The sequence below is a fragment of the Myotis daubentonii genome, chromosome 15 (assembly GCF_963259705.1).
Source record: "Myotis daubentonii chromosome 15, mMyoDau2.1, whole genome shotgun sequence".
NCBI classification, from domain to species: Eukaryota; Metazoa; Chordata; class Mammalia; order Chiroptera; family Vespertilionidae; genus Myotis; species Myotis daubentonii.
Genome location: NC_081854.1, coordinates 18,983,456 through 19,005,533, shown reverse-complemented (window position 1 = coordinate 19,005,533; position 22,078 = coordinate 18,983,456). Strand labels below are relative to the sequence as shown.

The 22,078-nt window shown below is 43.4% G+C and overlaps 1 long non-coding RNA gene across 1 annotated transcript in view; it reads left to right on the top strand.

The window, feature by feature from the left end:
- The first annotated feature begins 7,209 nt into the window (after positions 1–7,209).
- LOC132216855 (uncharacterized) overlaps positions 7,210–22,078 on the top strand; it is a 48,498-nt gene continuing 33,629 nt past the window's right edge. Inside the window, exon 1 of the long non-coding RNA XR_009448808.1 lies at positions 7,210–7,510. This is a non-coding gene — a long non-coding RNA (uncharacterized LOC132216855). The remainder of the gene's footprint in view (positions 7,511–22,078) is intronic.

The window sequence follows — 22,078 nt, the reverse complement described above, 5'->3', positions numbered from 1 at the left end:
GTGAGGAGAATGGCAGAAGGCTAGCCGGTACTCCTTTTGATATTCACAGGGTGAATATTTACATTTTATTACTTGCTGCTGACTCAATGGCCTAACGCAAACTCCCCCCAAACCTGGCAATCTTACTGTTTACTAAACATTGCCATTGATACGTCTGTTTGCATTCCTAAAGGCAATTGTGTATTCTAGTAAATAAAAGCAGCTGGGAACGGAGACTCAGAGAGAACTTGACTGCTATGGTCGAGTTTTCCTCTGGTTTCCCCCAGTATCAAAATTAATATTTCGCCTTGTGTGTCATTTGTGCGTCAGCTCTTCCTCCAAGCCTTTGAACCCCGAAAGCCACGCTGGCCGTGGACTTTCACACGAACCTTCTTTCCACAGTCAGACACTGTGCCTGTCCATACAGTAATCAGTATCCTCTAGCCCAGTGGTCGGCAAACTGATTAGTCAACACAGCCAGATATCAACAGTACAACGATTGAAATTTCTTTTGAGAGCCAAATTTTTAAAACTTAAACTCTATGGGTAGGTACATTGTTATTAACTTAAGTAGGGTACTCCTTTGCTAAAAACGTCCTCAATCTGACTGAGGTACGTACGCTGAGGTCGACCCCTTCCAACTCTCCCATCCACACTCGTCTTGTATACTTGTTTCGTCTATCTCCTTTCATTCATCCTCTCTATACGTCCAAACGATCTCACCATACCTTTCTCAATCCTCGACACTACATCTTCTTCCACTCCACAACGTTTCCTAAAATTAACTTAATAAACTTTACTTAAAGTTTTAAGTCTTAGTTAAACTATAGGTACGCTGAATAAAACTTGATATCATACTCAATAACGATATTACTTATTGATAAAATTAAATTCCATACAATTTACCTTACAATGTCCATAAAATTAAATCATGACAATGACTGACAAACACTAATGTGAACAATGGCCTTGCATCTCCTTGGAAAGTTTGGGTAAATCAGGTTTGTATGTTGTTGTTTTTAATTTTAGGCACGATTCCAGGTTCTCATCAATAAGACGACTTCTCAATTTACTCTTGATAAGGTTCATGCTTGAAAATGATTGTTTGCATAAACATGTAGAACCGAATAAGGAAAGAACAGCAAACGCTAGTTTTTTCACTTGATGATATGAGTCAGGAATACTATTCCAGTTGTTAAAAATCAACATATCTTCCTTCTCCAGGTCTTTCAAAGCAGACCACTTGTGCTGTGAACTAAGTTCACATTTGGTTTTCTCCAATATTTCTATATCAGCACGAAGATGTTCAAATTTCGAGCTCCACAGTTCTTTCTTTTTTAAATCCAGCAATTGCATTTCAAAGTTGCCAATGTCAATATTAAAGGGAGAACAATTTAATTCTGTTATAGTAGCATTGAGAGGGTTTTTAACAAAGGCTAACATTGCTTTGCTGTTTCTGAATTCCTGTTGAGAAAAGCTTCCCTCATATTTAAAAGTGTTGTTTTGAAATAGCAAATGTCAATATCAGAATTATTTTCTTGGCAATGTTTCAACAGGCTTGGAAAGTGAATCAAAGTTTCTCTTTCATAATCTTGAGCAAAAAGAGATAATTTGTTTTCGAATGAAACAACTTCTAACATAGAAAAAACTGTGTTTCATTTCCCCTGTAGTTTAGGATTAAGCTGATTTAGATGAGACGTAATGTCTACCATGAAATAAAATTTTTGGATCCACTGATGGTTTGTTAGTTCTGGATAGTGAACACCCTTCTCAAGGAGAAATGCTTTAATTTCTGTTAATAAGGAAGCGAAACATTTCAAAACGTTTCCTCTTGATAACCAACGTACCTTGTTATGCAGCAGAACATCTGCGTACTCACTCTCTATTTCAACTAAAATTTCTTTAAATTGGCGATGATTAAGAGCTTTAGCTACAGTGGAGTTGATAATCTTAATCACCAATTCCATAACTTTGCAAATTTCTTCTGGAAATGTCTGGGCACAAAGCACTTCTTGATGAATGATGCAATGGTAAGTAAGTATCTCGTGATTAATTTTTTCTTTCAAAATAGCAACAAACCCGTTTCTCACGCTGGTCATACTTTTCGACCCGTCTGTTGAAATTGAGACAATTTTATCGAGTGGAATATGATGTTTTTCAATGCACTCAGTTACAGCATTTGCTATATCCTCTCCACGTGTTTGACCTTTGAGTGGCAATAATCCTAAAAGTTCTTCTTTAGGAACTGTAGATGAAATAAATCATACAGAAAGTGAAACTTGCGCTGTATCATTTATGTCACGACTCGTCAACTGCTATTGATAAAGCTGAAACCAATTTAAGATCTTCGACTTGCTGGTTGGTTATATTCGAAGACATTTTGACTGTTCTATGTTTCACAGCTTTAGCAGACAATGGTAACTCTTTAATTTTTTTTAGAATATCTGCTTTGTTCTTAAAATCCCAAAATATCTCTTCGGATGCATTTATAACACAACTTTTTATGTATTCACCGTCTGTATATGGTTTTCCTCTCTTAGCAATCTCTTGACTAACCTCAAAACTTGCAATATTAACATTGTTGGAAGATTGCATCCAGTAATTAAATACAGAACTTGGAGACACAGCTGATTCTCACAGCCAATTGACCTGGAGGCCAATCCCTCCCAGTGTTACTTACAACAATTAAGGCTTAACTACAACAAGACTGTGCACAAAGACCACAAGGGGGAGCACCAAGAGTGTCCTCCTCAGGAAACTGGGGAGGCTGAACCACTGGGCCCCAGAGGACACTTAGCACAGAAAACCACTTTATCAACACAGGGAAGCATAAAAAATGCGGAGACAAAGAAACAAGACACAAATGACAGAAATGGGGGAAAGCAAACTGCTGGATATAGAGTTCAAAACCACACTTTTAAGGTTTTTCAAGAATTTTCTAGAAACCACCGATAAATGTAGTGAGATCCTCAAGAAATCTAGTGAGACCCTCGATGTTGTGATGAAGGACCAACTAAAATTAAGCACACACTGACTGAAATAAAGAATACTATACACACTCCCAACAGCAGACCAGAGGATCGCAAGAATCAAGTCAAAGATGTGAAATATGAAGAAGCAAAAAACACCCAACCGGAAAAGCAAAATGAAAAAAGAATCCAAAAATATGAAGATAGTGTAAGGAGCCTCTGGGACAGCTTCAAGCGTATCAACATCCGAATTATAGGGGTGCCAGAAGAAGAGAGACAGCAAGATATTGAAAACCTATTTGAAGAAATAATGACAGAAAACTTCCCCTACCTGGTGAAAGAAATAGACTTACAAGTCCAGGAAGCACAGAGACCCCCAAACAAAAGGAATCCAAAGAGGACCACACCAAGACACATCATAATTAAAATGCCAAGAGCAAAAGACAAAGAGAGACCCTTAAAAACAGCAAGAGAAAGAAAGTCAGTTACCTACAAGGGAGTACCCATTCGACTGTCAGCTGATTTCTCAACAGAAACTTTGCAGGCCAGGAGGGAGTGGCAAGAAATATTCAAAGTGATGAATACCAAGAACCTACAACCAAGATTACTTTATCCAGCAAAGCTATCATTCAGAATTGAAGGTCAGATAAAGAGCTTCACAGATAAGAAAAAGCTAAAGGAGTTCATCATCACCTAACTAGTACTATATGAAATGCTAAAAGGTATCCTTTAAGAAGAGGAAGAAGAAGAAAAAGGTAAAGATACAAATTATGAACAATAAATACACATCTATCAACAAGTGAATCTAAAAATCAAGTGAATAAATAATCTGATGAACAGAATGAACTGGTGATTATAATAGAATCAGGGGCATAGAAAGGGAATGGACTGACTATTCTTGGGGGGGAAAAGGGTGTGGGGGATGGGGGAAGAGACTGGACAAAAATCGAGCATCTATGAATGAGGACAGTGGGTGGGGAATGAGGGCGGAGGGTGGTGTGGGAACTGGGTGGAGGGGAGTTATGGGGGGAAAAAGAGGAACAAATGTAATAATCTTGTTGTGTCCAGATTTCAAGATTCCCAAGAACCCACAGGGAGCCAGCGAGTCCGATGCAAAAGCAAAGAGTCATTCATTTCAAACCTAGGTTTGGCTCCCCTGCCACACTCACCGATGCAACGGTAAGCTCCAGTGGCTGAGAGAGGGAAAACTCTGTGTGGAGAAAGGTTTTATAGGGGGTTGGGGTAAGGGGAGGAGAAAGGACTGTGGGCCCTGCCGATTGGCCAGGCGCGAGTTGGTGTCTCATTACACAGGATGTGGTCATAGTGATGGCGTGCACTTCCCTTGACTATCATTGGCCAATCCAGAGAAATCCTGGGCGTGGCCAGCAGCGGCTTGGCTTCCGGGAAGAAGCCTTGCTGAGCACATGGCCAAGGTAAGATGGAGGGCATAGCCCTTACCCTGGGGCAAGGTGGAGGACGTAGTCCTCGCCCTTTCAATCTGAACAATAAAGATGTAATTAAAAAAAAAAAAATACAGAACTTGGTTTTTCTTGACTCTTCTGAAGTTCCTCAACTGCTTTCTTCCTTGCATCACTGACAGGATATTTAGTACTAAATGACACGTGTTTAGTTGTAAAGTGTCTCTCCAAATTTGATTTCTAGTTATGCGCCAATTTTTCCTGACAAATAAGACAGGTAGGGAGGCCATTTAAGTTTTGAATAAACGCGAAAGTCTCGGTCCATTCAACTTTAAATTCACGGTTTTCATCTTCCATTTTTCTCTGCTTCTTCTTTGTAGCCATGTCAAACAGGGCACCTAAAAAAGTTTCATTTTATAATAATAAAGCCACCAACACAAAATAATTACAATTCTTAAATTGATGACAAAAATACCTGTAGGATTTGCTGCTGGTTAGAAAAATACAGGTAACTTTATGCTTCGAGTAGGTACTTTTGTCACCCGCGTGCGATTTGCAGACACGACTAGCAGTAACCACTGCACAATGAGACTGCTGACTGACTGGCTCACTCAACTCATGCATGAATTGCAAGCACCTCCCCCGCGCTGCGTATCCATGGCTGCCTGCGCCTCGTCACCTGTCACCTGACCAACCAACACCCCCCACTTCTTCTAACGCCACTTCTGCAAAATAGACTCGCCCAGGCCGAAAACCGACTTCTGCGCATGGGCCACGAAGTTTCAATCGCACTGTACGTGCGCGCCCGCACATGGTATTTTGTGGAAGAGCCACACTCAAGGGGCCAAAGAGCTGCATGTGGCTCGCGAGCCGCGGTTTGCTGACCACTGTCCCAGAGGAAGAATGGGAGACAGGATTCAGGAGGTTAATGGAGGGGGTGTTGGAAGCAATCAAGGCAGCACACAGCAAGGCAGCACATAGGAAGGGTCAGGTATGACTTGGGACAGATCCTACTGCAGCCTGACCATGGGGTTCTGGAGCACACACTGCAACCCAGAGTCATCTCACTTTGTGCCACTCCAGAGCCATGTGCCAGGCAGTCCCTGGCTGCTGGCTGCTCTCAGGAGTGGGTGTGGGGCAACCACCTGGGGAAAAGACACTGGCTCACTGAAGGAAACTATGCTGCAGAAGTATCTGTGGGGATGAATGAGCAGCTTGGCGTATAGGAGCTGCACAGGGAACCAAAAGCATTCACTATGTTGTGTAAGTACTTTAAAGACAACTATCAGGTACTTTGGGGCGTGAGGGGGGCGGGGAAATCAGCTACTTTGGAAATCAGAAGTGGCAGTGAGTGGTGATAAGGAAGGATAAGGTTCTGGGCAGAGGCGAGATGGGAGGTTGTGAGGGCACCAACGCATGATCAGGTTTAAAGGGAGTTAGTAAGAAAAAGGAATAACAGAGAGAAAAGAGAGAGAAAAGAGAGAAAAACATTGATGTGAGAGAGATACATTGACTGTTTGCCTCCCACACACATCAAAGCCCAGAGGGAAGTGTCTTTGATGGAATGTATCAAGAGCTCAGCGGAGGAGCCCTCTGGGCTGTGTGTGTGTATGTGATTGTGTGTGTGATTATGTTGGTGGCGAAATGGCACCATGTTTTAGATCAGTGGAGTCAGACCAAACCTTGGTACTTGAGTTCTGGCTAAGAAAGAATTCAGAGCCAAGACTCAAACTATAAGAGAACGTTTATTTAGAGAAAGTCACAGGTAGAAGTGATCCTGATCTGTAGAAGAAATGGGCTCAGAAAACAGGTGACAGAGGCAAAGAAGGGCCTGTGGGTGGAATTTAGGAGAAAGAGATGCAAGGGGAAAACGTGCCTGGGGGGAGCAGGGGAGGAGGAAAGGCGTGGGCATGCTCCCCATACAGAGAGCTGTGTTAGGTCCTCCCTTCTCAGGGTGTTTAAGGGAGGAGATTATAGGGGAGATCCCATGGGCGGATCTCAATAGAAAATTCATTAGCTTTTCAGGAGTGCCCTTTCATGGCCGTGGTCTCTACTGATTGGTCAGTGCCAGGGTCATTAGACAATGCACTGATCCTAATGCCTGCCATGGTATTGCTTGCCTGGTTTTGCTGCTTTTCTGGGCCTAGAGCTGAAACACAACTGAGGCCTAGATATATTTCATGTAAATCAGAACCTCATTGTCCTGGGGGCTTATTGCTTAAGGGCTCTTCTCTGGCTCCTTGTTCGTTCCCCTCTAGGGGGTCTACAGCCTGACCAGCAATATGGTAGGGGAGGAAAGGTTACCCTGGGGGCAAGATCGTTTTTTTCCCAGTTTTTCTTGTTGCCAGGCACCCAGGGATTTCTTCCCAGGTGACCTTCCATACCTGACCTATTGTCCTTGCTCTGCTCATGTCTAAGTGCCTACCACAATTATATGTATGTATGTGTAATTGTGAGTGTCTATATGTCTGTGTATATGTGTGTCGGTGTACACATGTGTATGTGTGTGATTATTTACATGTATGTGTAACTGTGTTTGTGCCTGAATATGTCTGTATATGTCAAATTACACGAAGGGACACAGGCACAAATTTCAGGGGCACAGGACCCGGCAGGTTGAGGAGTAGGGCTCATTGGACAGGCTGACAGGGGACAAGGGGACAGGGAATAAAGTGAAGAGGGAGATTCAATTGTAGCTGGGGCTAGAAATCCAGAGTGAGCAGGAATAGGGAAATGACATCAGGACTCTATGGAGAGGGAAGTTCTGAACTGAGGGTGTTGGTCAATTCAAAACAGGAAGGGAGTTGTGCGGAAACAAGGGTATTGTGCAGAAGTGCGTTGCTGAATCTTGGGGGAAGGGCAGCCAATAAGGTTGGGGTGAGCACAAGGAACGTCCCACACAGTTTCCAGAGCCAGAGAAGGGTTTCCATGTCCGGCTGCCACAAGACTGAGAGGTGCGCAGTTGATCTCAAAGCCAGGTACAGGTTGGGCAGTTGTGGCATCTCCGGTGTGTATAGGAAAGCGAATGTGAACCTCCAAGCTTCAAGATGTCCTTCAGCCCCGCTTTCAAGTTAGCAAGATGCCAAGATCTGTAAGTGAAACTAACTGAGGCCTGTATGGAGGCTGAAAAGGAGCCTGGAAGAGGTAAGGGGGCAGGGTGAGGGATGGAGGGTGGGAAGGCCTTGGAGTGTTCTGAAGGCAGAAGAATGTAGAAAACATTCAGAAGACGGGGTGTGGTGGAGGGGGATAGAGGACCAGGGAGACCTGGAGTGTGGGGAGCCCAGAAAAGTCTAGAAAATGGAGAGGTGGAAAGGGGGTGGTGTGGAGGCCCAAGATGGGCAGAGCCTAGAGGAATATAAAAAAGAGGGGGAGAGGACAAGAAGAAAGGAGGGAAGAGGATGAAGAAAGGGCCACCACTATGGAGAAGGGTGGTAAATCTCGAGCTGAGGAATTATCTTACCGGGGTTGGACTACTTGTCCACACTTTTATTTCTTAATACAAACAGAGGCCTCAACCATATCCCATGCTGTTTAAACTGTAGGACTAACAGGCTCCTTTAGATGGCATAGGGGTTTGTTCAAGTTCACACCCTTCCCCAACCAAGGTCTGTCTTTAAACGTCTGAGGGATCCTCTGCAGCATGGAGCTTCACCTTCCCTCTGTCTCTACCATAATTTGTCCCTGCCCTCCCTTTTTTTGTTAATTCTCACCTGAGGATATTTCTTCCATTACTTTTTCTGAGACAATGGAAAGGAAGGAGGGAGGGAGATAGATATATAGAGAGAAACATTGATGTGAGAGAGACACATTGACTATCTCCCTCACACCTAACCGGGGGCGGGAGTAAACCCTTGACTGGGAATCAAACCCACGACCCTTGGTGCACCGGCAGAGGCACTAACCACTGAGTAGGCCAGCAAGGCCTTGAAGACTTCCTGCCCCAAAGGCCGCTCGCTGGGGCTGATTCACTGCGTTGATTTCCTTTGGCTGCCATTTTGTTGAATCTTCCCCTCAAATCCGGAAATGCCCTCGATCAGCCCCTGTGATCTGTACTTACAGCGCCCTCTCCTGTTCTTCATGCTAAGGCAAGAAGTTTTCAAAGTCTCCTCCGGATTCCACTCCAGAATTTCAGCTCTAAAACCTCTCCATCCCCTAAACCAGTGGTTCTCAACCTTCCTAATGCCGCGACCCTTTAATATAGTTCGTCATGTTGTGGTGACCCTCAACCATATAATTATTTTCGTTGCTACTTCATATAACTGTAATTTTGCTACTGTGAACAATATGTAATTATATATGTGTTTTCCGATGGTCTTAGGCGATCCCTGTGAAAGGGTCATTTGACCCCCAAAGGGGTCGCGACCCACAGGTTGAGAACCGCTGCCCTAAACCCCCCTGCCCCATGGAGGTGTCCTCCCGGCTCCTCATAGTTTCCCTCTAAATGGGGACCCTTCCCCAGCTCAGAGCCCAGGCCAGAGACTCACCTCAAAATGAGAAGGAAGTCACCACAGAACCAGCCGGGAGACCACATTCTTGATGGGCAATCCTTTATCCTCTCAGCCTTAAGGTGGAGTTAATATGAAGATGAAAACATAGTCCAGAATGAAAATTTCACGTCAGTTGTTTTTGTAACTGCAGTTGAGGAATTGGTCCAGGCAGCCAAGACAGGAATCTGTTTGTCTTTCTAAGATGATTAGTGTAATGTATGGGAATTATATTTAGTAATGAAGCAGCAGTCTCCTCTGTTAATGCCGCACAAAAGCTCATAAAAAAATGCCAGCTTAACTTTTAAGAATTCACAAGGATTGTGTAGGCACAAGCAGGATTCATAAACAGAAATTAAGGCACAATTACTTTTTCTAGTTGGCGAAGTATTATCTTCTAAAGAAATATGATGTTTTCTAAAGATTTCACGATCTACAGGTTAAATGCAGCTGAGATTATCTTGCCAAGCACAAATCTCAGAATACTCTCAATTACACCTGGTGCCCATGGGTCTAAGATGTTCACGGCTTGCTCAGTTCCTCTTGCTATTAATTCAGCTCTTACCAGAGTCCATATGTGCCTAGAGAGAGCAGCAGGAGTAGTAGTAGCCACAGCTTCTTCTATGTGCCTGGCGAGAGCAGTAGCCGCAGTTTCCGCTATGCGCCTGGCGAGAGCAGTAGCCGCAGTTTCCGCTATGCGCCTAAGGAGAGTAGTAGCCACAGCTTCTATGCCCCTGGCGAGAGTAGGAGCCACAGTTCCCTCTACGCGCCTTAGGAGGGTAGTAGCCACAAATTCCAGTAGATGGTCCATGGCCTTGTCCTTGCGGATTCAATCCCAAATACGATTGCACTGACTTTTATATTCCTATTGCTCCTCCCGCCTTAAGGAAGCCTTGGCCAATGAGAACCCCTTGTGGTCCACAGTTCCGTGAAGAACGTACTAGGTCATTTCCGTCAAGTGGGTCCGGGCGCCATAATGGCTAGCATTGCAAGTGCCGGAGGGAGTGAGAGGCAATGAGAACCCCCAATGCAAACAATGCAGGGAGAGCATATAGCAGTTCAACTACAGGACCAGCATTGCTTATACAGGAAGACTGACCATTTGGAAGTTGTTTTAATGGTGGGTTAAATAAGGGTCCCCAAAGTGCCAACCTTCGTCCGCACAAGCGGAAGCCTGCTGAAGTTGCAGAGGCCGGGAAGGACAGCACTGAAGCAGCACTAACCACTAACACTGTTGTAATTCCATGTACACTTTCACTTCACTTTGAGGAACAGGATGGCACAGTCTGACAGCCTGTTTATTGTAACGATCCCTTAAAAAGCCATCAGCCATCACTCTCCGGTGCAGTAAGGATCCTGGCTGCTGTCAGCTGCCCCACGGCCTCACTGCAGGCTCACTCCCCATGTTCACCTGGGTTTCCACCTCTGGGCTGATATTTGTGTTCTCAAGTATGTGCTTTCTTAGTTTATTCACAAACTCAACGTGCCTATCTGAAACAGAGGGCAAAAACAGGACTCAGAAGAAGAGAAATAGCTTCTACCATATGGGCTGTCTTGCTTTTTGCTCATGATAGCTGGTGAACATTGGGTTGAATATCCTAGAGAATCTGCCCCAGAGATGGGTAGTTGAAACCTGAAATGGGCAGCAGGTAAAGGCATGGAGGGATGAGCTTCTATGCTGAACTGTAAAGCCTGGGAGAGGTGTGGGATGTTGGATAGATTTGGGATTAAGTGGATCAACTGGTGCCATGGAAGAGGGCTTTGGGGAGAGGGGCTTAAGGATAAAGATGAGGACCCTGAGTGGGGGATGGACGTATCATTTGAGGGGGTAGCAACTGAAATTGCTTTTTAAAAATTTTATTTCAGCCGAAACTGGATTGGCTCAGTGGATAGAGCGTCGGCCTGCGTACTGAAGGGTCCCGGGTTTGATTCCGGCCAAGGGCATGTGCCTGGGTTGCGGGCACATCCCCAGTGGGAGATGTGCAGGAGGCAGCTGATCGGTGTGTCTCTCTCATCGATGTTTCTGACTCTTTATCTCTCTCCCTTCCTCTCTGTAAAAGATCAATAAAATATATTTTTAAAAAAATTTATTTCAAGAAAAACGATTTTTATGAAAAATATATTTTTACTAGAGGCCCGGTGCACAAAAATTTGTGCACTGGGTGGGGGGGAAGGGAGGGGTCCCTCAGCCTGGCCTGTGCCCTCTCGCAGTCTGGGACCCCTCGGGAGATAACACCCTGCTTGCTTAGGCCTGCTCCCAGGTGGCAGAGAGCAGGCCCAATCCCTAGGTGCAGCCCCTGGTCTGGCTCAGAGCAGGGCTGATTGGGGAGTTGGGGCGCCACCCCCTGTCATGCACAGAGCAGGGTGGATTGGGAGGTTGTGATGCCACCCTCAGTCACACTCAGGGTAGGGCCGATTGGGGGGTTGGGGCACCGCTCCCTGTCACACTCAAGGCAGGGTCCCTGGGGAGGTTGCGGCGCCACCCCATGTCAAGCACAGAGCAGGGCCAATCAGGGGGTTGGGGCGCTGCCCCCTGTCACGCACAGAGTAGGGCCCATAGGGGAGTTGGGGCACCGCCCCCTGTCACACACAGAGCAGGGCGGATCAGGGGGTTGGGGTGCCGCCCTCTATCACCCACAGAGCAGGGCCGATCAGGGGGTTGGGGTGCCGCCCTCTATCACCCACAGAGCAGGGCCGATCAGGGGGTTGGGACGCCGCCACTCTCACACTCAGGGCAGGGCCGATGGGGAGGTTATGGCTCTACCCTGTCACACACAGAGCAGGGCCCTTGGGGGGGAGGTTGGGGCGCTGCAACCTGTCACACACAGAGCCGCAGGGCGATCAGGGGGTTGGGGAGCTCCCCCGTATCAGGCACAGAGCAGGGCTGATCAGGAGGTTGGGGCACCTTCCCCTGTCACGAACAGAGCAGGGCAGATTGGGAGGTTGTGGCCCCGTCCCCTGTCACACACAGAGCGCAGGGCGATCAGAGGGTTTGGGCGCTGCCCCCTGTCACGCTGATCCCGGTGCTGGGAGGCATATTACCCTTTTACTATATAGGATAGAGGCCTGGTGTACGTATCGGGGCCGGCTGGTTTGCCCTGAAGGGTGTCCTGGATCAGGGTGGGGGTCCCCACTGGGGTGCCTGGCCAGCCTGGGTGAGGGGATGATGGCTGTTTGCAGCTGGTCACACACGGTTCAGGGTGGGGGTCCCCACTGGGGTGCCTGGCCAGTCTGGGTGAGGGGCTGAGGGCTGTTTTCAGGCTGGCGGGTGACGGAAGCTCCCAACTGCTCCTTTTTTTCTTTCTTTTTTTTTTATTCTGGGCCAGCTTAAGCTCTGAGGCTCCAGCTCTGAGGCTTCCGCTGCTGAAAGCAGGTATCTGGTTTGTTTCGGTTCTATAATCGAAACAATGTATAACTCCAGCTCTGAGATCCTGACTCGCTGAAAGCAGGTTTCTGGGGTTTTGTTTAGCTTCTATATTTGTTACAATGTTTCTTAAACTGCAGGCTCAGAGGCCGGCAAGGCAGGTGGGGAACGCTGGAGTCCTCCATCACTGAAGCAAGCAAACCTCATGTTAGTTTCAAGCTGCCTGGCTGCCAGCCGCTATCTTGGCTGGCAGTTAATTTGCATATCTTGCTGATTAGCCAATGGGAAGGGTAGTGGTCGTACACTAATTACCATGTTTCTCTTTTATTAGATAGGATTGATTTCAGAGAGGAAGGGAGAGGGATAGAGAGATAGAAACATCAATGATGAGAATCATTGATTGGCTGCCTCCTGCACACCTCCTATTGAGGGGGATCAAGCCCACAATCCAGGCATGTGCCCTTGGTCAGAATCGAACCTGGGACCCTTTAGTCTGCAGGCCGACAATCTATCCACTGAGCCAAACCTGCTAGGGCAAGAAAAAGGATTTTTTTAAAAAAATATATTTTATTGATTTTTTACAGAGAGGAAGGGAGAGAGATAGAGAGTTAGAAACACCGATGAGAGAGAAACATCGATCAGCTGCCTCCTGCACATCTCCCACTGGGGATATGCCCGCAACCCAGGTACACGCCCTTGACCGGAATCGAACCTGGGACCTTTCAGTCCGCAGGCCGACGCTCTATCCACTGAGCCAAACCGGTTTTGGCAGAAAAAGGATTTTAAGCATTCACCCATTCTCTCTCCTAGCAGCCACAGGGGCCCAAGCACGGGCCTGGGTATGGCATGCATTGCTGGCCAGAGCACTGCTGGGAACAGACTAAGCTAGCCAGATGGGGACAGAGACTGGGCTGGACTAAGTTTTGGCATGGAATGAACCGAACTACACCCTGCCAGTGCCAGGCCAACAGCACAACATTTCTGGACTCCGGCCCTTCTTCTGGGCTTGGTGACGACAAGGCTGGACTTCTTGCGTAACAGGACAGAGTTGGAGAACCTGGCAGTGGATGAGTCACAGTCTCTGGGCACCTGGCAACAGTCCTTTGTGTTTGCTTCTGCTTCAATAAATCTTACCACTACCCCTCATCCTCCCTTGCTTTTATGTTGACTGTGTGGAAGAGTCCTATTTCCACTGGCAGCATAAAGAACAGTTGGAAAATCAGAACTAGCATTTGAATCCAGAGTTGATCCGAAAGTTTTGATTCTTAGTACAAAGGGAAGAATTAACTCAGCAACAATTCTGAAGTTCTTTTCCAGGTTGACTTGGATAACAGTGATACTTGCTATTAATTAAAATGTAGAAAAAATGCATAAATGAAGGATTAAAGCAGGTAAAAAGGGAAATAGGTAGGAAAATATGAAAAATCAGAAGAGCTAAGCCGAAGAAGGCCAAGTTAAAGACTAACCCACTACAAGCTGGGAGAGAAGGAAGTAAGACTAGAAGGTGAGGATCAGAGAGGGAGGAAGGGAAGAAAGGGTAGAGAGGAGCAAAATAGTAAAAGCAAGAGAGAAAGCAGTTGGTCAGCAAACATCCACAACAACACATTTATGTAGTTAATTTATTATAAAAAAGATCTCAAAAATAACTTTAATAAGAGTGTCTACCCCACATAGAGAATAACTACAGCACTGGATTGAGCAAGACTAAATCAAGGATATTTGGCTACACCAGTCCTGGAGAAATAGCATCCATTTCAGATTCTGGCAAGATAATAACTTACTAGTAGAAGTAGGAAGGTTCAGAAATAATGCCTTAAAATAGCCCCCCACCAGGCATTCCCCTCCTATAGTAAACATACCAAGGTCAATGGGGGTTTTCCCTAAAATAGCACAAATATTATTTTATTATGATTCTATTACTTTCTAGCTATATAGTTATAATGATTACAAAGCCAACAATGAAGTTCAATATTCTATTAGTAGAAAAAGAAAAAAAAAAGGATTTTAAGTATAATAGTGTTACATGCAATAAACATTAATGTTTCAAGAAAAATAGTTTTAAATATAATAATATTACATGCAATAAAAATTAATATTTCAAGAAGAAAAATATTTTTTGAAAAATATATTTTTATTGATTTCAGAGAGGAAGGGAGAGGGAGAGAGAGACAGAAACATCAATGATGAGAGAAAATCACCACACGCCCCCCACCAGGGATCGAGCCTGCAACCTGGGCATGTGCCCTTGACCAGAATTGAACCCGGGACCTTTCAGTCCACAGGCTGATGCTCTATCCACTGAGCAAAACTGGCTAGGGCAAGAAAAAAAGATTTTAAATATAACAATATTGCCAAAACTGTACTAACATAGTATAATATCACAAAATTTGTAGGATATATTAAAAATCTGCAAATAATAAGATTACTACTATTATATTCTAATTTTTTTTTCCTCTGGGTCATCAGTTTATGTTGTTCATTATATTCCACAAATGAGTGAGATCATGTGATATTTATCTTTCTCTGACATGCTTATTTCATTTAGCATAATACTCTCCAGGTCCATCCATGCCGTTGCAAATGGTAAGAGGTCTTTTTTTTTTCTTTCTTTTTTTTTTTTCAGCAGTGTAGTATTCCATTGTGTAGATGTACCAGTTTTCTAATTCACTCATCTGCTGATGGGCACTTAGGCTGTTTCCAAATCTTAGCTATTGTAAATTATGTTGCTATGACCATAGGGGTGCATATATCCTTTCTGATTGGTGTTTCTGATTTCTTGGGATATATTCCTAGAAGTGGGATTACTAGGTCAAATGGGAGCTCCATCTTTAACTTTTTGAGGGAACTCCATACTGTCTTTCACAGTGGCTGCACCAGTCTGCATTCCCACCAGCAGTGCAAGAGGATTCCTTTTTCTCTGCATCATCGCCAGCACTTGTCGTTTGTTGATTTGTTGATGATAGCCATTCTGAAAGGTGTGAGATGGTACCTCATTGTTGTTTTGATTTGCATCTCTCGGATGATTAGTGACTTTGAGCATGTTTTTAGATGTTTCTTGGCCGTCTGAATGTCCTCTTTCGGGAAGTGTCTATGTAGGTCCTTTGCCCATTTTTTGATTGGATCATGTATCTTCCTTTTGTTAAGTTGTATGAATTCCCTGTAAACTTTGGAGATTAAACCCTTATTGGAGATAGCATTGGCAAATATGTTCTCCCATGCAGTGGGCTTTCTGGTTGTTTTGTTGATGGTTTCTTTTGCTGTGCAGAAGCCTTTTATTTTGATGTAGTCCCATTTGTCTATTTTCTCCTTAGTTTCCATTGCCTTAGGAGCAGTATCAGTAAAGATATTGCTATGACATATGTCTGATATTTTGCTGCCTATGAATTCTTTAAGATTTTATGTTTTCCCATCTTATGTTTAATTCCTTTATCCATTTTGAGTTTATTTTTGTGTATGGTGGTCTAGTTTCATTTTTTTGCATGTATCTGTCCAATTTTCCCAACACCATTTATTGAAGAGACTATCTTGGCTCCATTGTATGCTCTTGCCTCCTTTGTCAAATATTAATTGAACAAAATGGCTTGGGTCAACTTCTGGGTTCTCTGTTCTGTTCCATTGGTCTATATGTCTGTTCTTGTGCCAGTACCAGGCAGTTTTGAGGACAGTGGCTTTGTAATACAGCTTGGTGTCTGGTATTGTGATCTCTCCAACATTGTTCTTCTTTCTCAGGATTGCTGCAGCTATTTGAGGTCTTTTTTTAATTTCATATGAATTTTTGGAAAATTTGTTTTAGGTCTGTGAAATATTCCGTTGGTAACTTTTTAAAAAAAATATATTTTATTGATTTTTTTACAGAGAGGAAGGGAGAGAGATAGAGAGTTAGAAACATCGATGAGAGAGAAACATCGATCAGCTGCCTCCTGCACATCTCCCACTGGGGATATGCCCGCAACCCAGGTACATGCCCTTGACCGGAATCGAACCTGGGACCTTTCAGTCCACAGGCTGACGCTCTATCCACTGAGCCAAACCGGTTTGGGCCCGTTGGTATCTTAATGGGGATTGCATTGAATCTATAAACTGCTTTGGGTAGAATGGACATTTTAATGATGTTGATTCTACCAATCCATGAACACGGAGTATTCTTCCATTTGTTTATGTTTTCCTCAATCTCTTTTTTCAGCGTTCTGTAATTTTCTGAGTACAGGTCCTTTACCTCCTTGGTTAAATTTATTCCTAGGCACCTTAATTTTTTCTTGCAATGGTAAATGGGATTGTTTTTTTAGTTTCTCTTTCTGTGAGTTCATTATTAGTGTATAAAAAAGCCATTGAGCCCTAGCTAGTTTGGCTCACTGGCTAGACTCAGCATTGACTTGGGGACTGAAGGGTCCCAGGTTCGATTCTGGTCAAGGGCATGTACCTTGGTTGCAGGCACATCCCCAGTGGGGAGTGTGAAGGAGGCAGCTGATCGATGCTTCTCTATCATCAATGTTTCTAACTCTCTATCCCTCTCCCTTCCTTCTTTAAAAAAAATCAATAAAATATATTTTTAAAAAGCAATAGATTTCTGTGTTAATTTTGTATCCGGCTACATTGCTGAGTTCATTTATTAAGTCTAGCAGTATTTTGATGGAGTCTTTGGGGTTTTCTATATACTATATCATGTCATCTGTGAATAAAGACAATTTTATGTCTTCTTTTCCTTCCAGCTTATTGGCATATAGTTGTTCATAGTATTTTCTTTTTCTTTTATTTTTTTAAAAATATATATTTTATTGATTTTTTTACAGAGAGGAAGGGAGAGGGATAGAGTTAGAACTGGTCAGGGCAGTATTTTCTTACAATCCTTTGTATTTCTGTGGTGTTGGTGGTTACTCTCCATTTTTGTTTCTGATTTTATTTATTTGGGTCCTCTCACTTTGTTTCTTGATGACTTTGGCTAACGGCTTATCAATTCTGTTTATCCTTTCAAAGAACCAGCTCTTGGTTTCGTTGATTTTTTGTATTATTATTACTATTTTTAATTGTTTTATTGCTTAAAGTATTACAAAGAGTATTACATATGTCTCCCTTTTTCCCTGCCCTTAACAATCCCCCGGGCTCCCCTACACCACAGTGTCTTATGTCCATTGGTTATGCTTATATGCATGCATACAAGTCCTTTGATTGATCTCTTATCCCCAGCCCCCCACACCCCTCAACCCTCCCCGGCTTTCCCGCTGTAGTTTGACAGTCTGTTCAAGGCAGCTCTGCCTCTGTATCTATTTTTGTTCATAAGTTTAAATGATCTTTATTATCCATGAGTGAGTGAGATCATGTGGTGTTTTTCCTTCATTGACTGGCTTATTTCACTTAGCATAATGCTCTCCAGTTCCATCCATGCCGTTGCAAATGGTAAGAGTTCCTTCTTTTTTACAGCAGCATAGTATTCCATTGTGTAGATGTACCATAGTTTTCTAATTCATTCATCTACTGATGGGCATTTAGGCTGTTTCCAGATCTTAGCTATGGTGAATTGTGCTGCTATGAACATATGGGTGCATATATCCTTTCTGATTGGTGTTTCTGGTTTCTTGGGATATAGTCCTAGAAGTGAGATCACAGGGTCAAATGGGAGTTCCATTTTTAGTTTCTTGAGGAAACTCCATACTGTCTACCATAGTGGGTGCACCAGTCTGCAATCCCACCAGCAGTGCACGAGTGTTCCTTTTTCTCCACATCCTATCCAGCACTTGTTGTTTGTTGATTTGTTGATGATAGCCAGTCTGACAGGTGTGAGATGGTACCTCATTGTTGTTTTGATTTGCATCTCTCGGATGATTAGTGACTTTGAGCATGTTTTCATATGTCTCTTGGCTTTCTGAATGTCCTCTTTTGAAAGGTGTCTATTTAGATCCTTTGCCCATTTTTTGATTGGATTGTTTATCTTCCTTTTGTTAAGTTGTATGAGTTCCCTATAAATTTTGGGGATTAGGCCCTTATCAGATATAACATTGGCAAATATGTTCTCCCACGCAGTGGGCTTTCTTGTTGTTTTGTTGATGGTTTCTTTTGCTGTGCAGAAGCTTTTTATTTTGATGTAGTCCCATTTGTTTATTTTCTCTTTAGTTTCCAATGCCCTAGGAGCTGTATCGGTGAAGAAATTGCTTCGGCATATGTCTGAGATTTTGTTGCCTTTGGATTCTTCTAGTATTTTTATGGTTTCCCGTCGTACATTTAAGTCCTTTATCCATTTTGAGTTTGTTTTTGTGTATGGTGTAAGTTGGTGGTCTAGCTTCATTTTCTTGCATGTATCCGTCCAATTTTCCCAACACCATTTATTGAAGAGACTATCTTGGCTCCATTGTATGTTCTTGCCTCCTTTGTCAAATATTAATTGAGCATATTGGTTCGGGTCGATTTCTGGGCTCTCTATTCTATTCCATTGATCTATATGTCTGTTCTTGTGCCAGTACCAGGCAGTTTTGAAAGCAGTGGCTTTGTAATACAGCTTGATATCTGGTATTGAGATCCCACCTACTTTGTTCTTTCTCAGGATCCCTGCAGCTATTTGGGGTCTTTTTTTTAATTCCAAATGAATTTTTGGAGAGTTCATTCTAGGCCTGTGAAATATGCCATTGGTATTTTAATGGGAAGTGCGTTGAATTTATAGATTGCTTTGGGTAGTATGGATATTTTAATGATGTTGATTCTACCAATCCAAGAACATGGTATGTTCTTCCATTTGTTTATGTCTTCCTCTATCTCTTTTTTTCAACGTCCTGTAGTTTTCTGAGTAGAGGTCTTTTACTTCTTTTTTTTTTTAAATATATTTTATTGATTTTTTACAGAGAGGAAGGGAGATAGATAGAGAGTTAGAAACATTGATGAGAGAGAAACATCGATCAGCTGCCTCCTGCACATCTCCTACTGGGGATGTGCCCACAACCCAGGTACATGCCCTTGACCGGAATCGAACCTGGGACCATTCAGTCCGCAGGCCGACACTCTATCCACTGAGCCAAACCGGTTTCGGCCTTTTACTTCTTTAGTTAGGTAGCTTAATTTTTTTGGTGCGATGGTAAATGGGATTGTTTTTTTAGTCTCTCTTAAGTTCATTATTGGTGTATAGAAATGCCATAGATTTCTTGGCTGACCATCTATTTTGAATGATATCCTTGCTGGATATAGTAATCTTGGTCTCAGATCCTTGCTTTCCATTACCTTGAGTAATTTATGCCATTCCCTTCTGGCCTGTAGAGTTTGTGGTGAGAAATCAGGTGTCAGCATTTATGGGAACTCCTTTGTAGGTAAAAGTTTTCTTTTTTCTTGTTGCTTTTAAGATTCTCTCTTTGTCTTTAATTTTTGGCATTTTAATTATGATGTGTCTGGGCTTGGGTCTGTTTGGGTTCTTCTTGTTTGAGGTTCTCTGTGCCTCTTGAACTTGTGTGACTTTTTCCTTTACCAGGTTAGGGAAGTTTTCTGCCATTATTTCTTCAAACACCTTCTCTATGCCTTTCTTCCTTTATGCCTCCTCTGGTACAAGTGCTATTCTAATATTGTTATGTTTCATGCTGTCCCACTGCTCCCTTAAGCTGTCCTCCTGTTTTTTAATTGTTCTTTTTTTCTTTTTGGTTTTCTGATTGAGTGATATTTTCAACTCTGTCTTCTAATTCACTGATCTGATCCTATCCTCAGCTTCCCCTAATCTGCTGTGTATTCCTTCCAATGTGTCTTTATTTGTATTATGTTATTCTTTATCTCATACTTATTTTTTCATAGTTACTATATCTTTTTTCATGCTGTTGAGCATCTTTTCCATCATTACTCTGAACTCTGTTTCAGATAATTTTTTTTAAATCTCTGCTTCATTTATCTCTTCTTCTGGAGAATTTTCTAGTTCTTTCATTTAGGGGTTGTTTCTTTGTCATTCTGGCTTTCTGCTTGGGTTTGTGACTATGTATTACACCTCTACACCTCTCAATCTCTAGTGCAGGACAGTGTTACAACCTATTTCTGACTAATTAGATCAGGCAGAGACTCAAAGCTTCCAGAAATAGCCTCTATCTACAGACTGATAGGATTTTGACTTAATTTCCCCCCAGGCAATCATCCTCAGGTGTGGTGAGAGTTTTTTTTTCAACATGGTGGGGCAGTTGCTACTGCATGGAGGCTAATGCTTATTTTTAATTTCTTAAGTGGCCTCAGGGCAAGGTGTTTTCCAATAGTGTGTGTCAACTGTCTTCCCCACAGGCAAGGTAGATGTCTATGTGGAAAGATGTCCTCTGCTGTGTAAGGGAATGACTCAGCCCTGGAAACTAGGGGTGTCTGCCTTCTGAGTTCTATCCCTCGAGTCCCCATTCCTGGCTTCTGCTCTCACAACTCCAGTCCACTTCACCCTCCCTCTGCCAGAGCACAAGGTGGGTGGCTCCACATGGAATTTTGTGAGTTGGCCCTTTAAGAGGGTGCCTGAATTTTCAGCTGTTACTCTCTGGCAGATAATGCCCCACTGCTTTTCACAGCCAGATGTTATGTGGGTACCCTCCTCAGTTTTGGTGCTCTCTGCTGGGGGGCCAGGCTTGGGATTAGAACCCAGAGTTCTTTTTTTTTTAAATTAAATCTTTATTGTTCAGATTATTACATTTGTTCCTCTTTTTTCCCCCTATAACTCCCCTCCTCCCAGTTCCCACCCCACCCTCCACCCTCACTCCCCACCCACTGTCCTCATCCATAGGTGCACGATTTTTGTCCAGTCTCTTCCCGCATCTCCCACACCCCTTTCCCCCCCAAGAATAGTCAGTCCATTCCCTTTCTATGTCCCTGATTCTATTATGATCACCAGATTATTTGTTCACTTGATTCTTAGATTCACTTGTTGATAGATGCATGTTTGTTGTTCATAATTTGTATCTTTACCTTTTTCTTCTTTTTCCTCTTCTTAAAGGATACCTTTCAGCATTTCATATAATGCTGGTTTGGTGGTGATGAACTCCTTTAGCTTTTCCTTATCTGTGAAGCTCTTTATCTGACCTTCCGTTCTGAATGATAGCTTTGCTGGATAAAGTAATCTTGGTTGTAGGTTCTTGGTATTCATCACTTTGAATATTTCTTGCCATTCCCTTCTGGCCTGCAAAGTTTCTGTTGAGAAATCAGCTGACAGTCGTATGGGTACTCCCTTGTAGGTAACTGAGTTTCTTTCTCTTGCTGCTTTTAGGATTTTCTCTTTGTCTTTTGCTCTTGGCATTTTAATTATGATGTGTCTTGGTGTGGTCCTCTTTGGATTCCTTTTGTTTGGGGTTCTCTGCACTTCCTGGACCTGTAAGTCTATTTCTTTCACCGGGTGGGGGAAGTTTTCTGTCATTATTTCTTCAAATAGGTTTTCAATATCTTGGTCTCTCTCATCTTCTGGCACCCCTATAATTCTGATGTTGGTACGCTTGAAGCTGTCCCAGAGGCTCCTTACACTATCTTCGTATTTTCGGATTCTTTTTTTTAATATATTTTTTTAATTGATTTTTTTACAGAGAGGAAGGGAGAGAGACAGAGAATCAGAAACATCGATGAGAGAGAAACATCAACCAGCCGCCTCCTGCACATCCCCCACCAGGGATATGCCCGCATCCCAGGTACATGCCCTTGACCGGAATCGAACCCGGGACCCTTGAGTCCGCAGGCCGACGCTCTATCCACTGAGCCAAACCGGTTTCGGCTCGGATTCTTTTTTCATTTTGCTTTTCCAGTTGGGTGTTTTTTGCTTCTTCGCATTTCAAATCTTTGACTTGATTCTTGCGCTCCTCTGGTCTGTTGTTGGGAGTCTGTATAGTATTCTTTATTTCAGTCAGTGTATGCTTAATTTCTAGTTGGTTCTTTATCATAACATCGAGG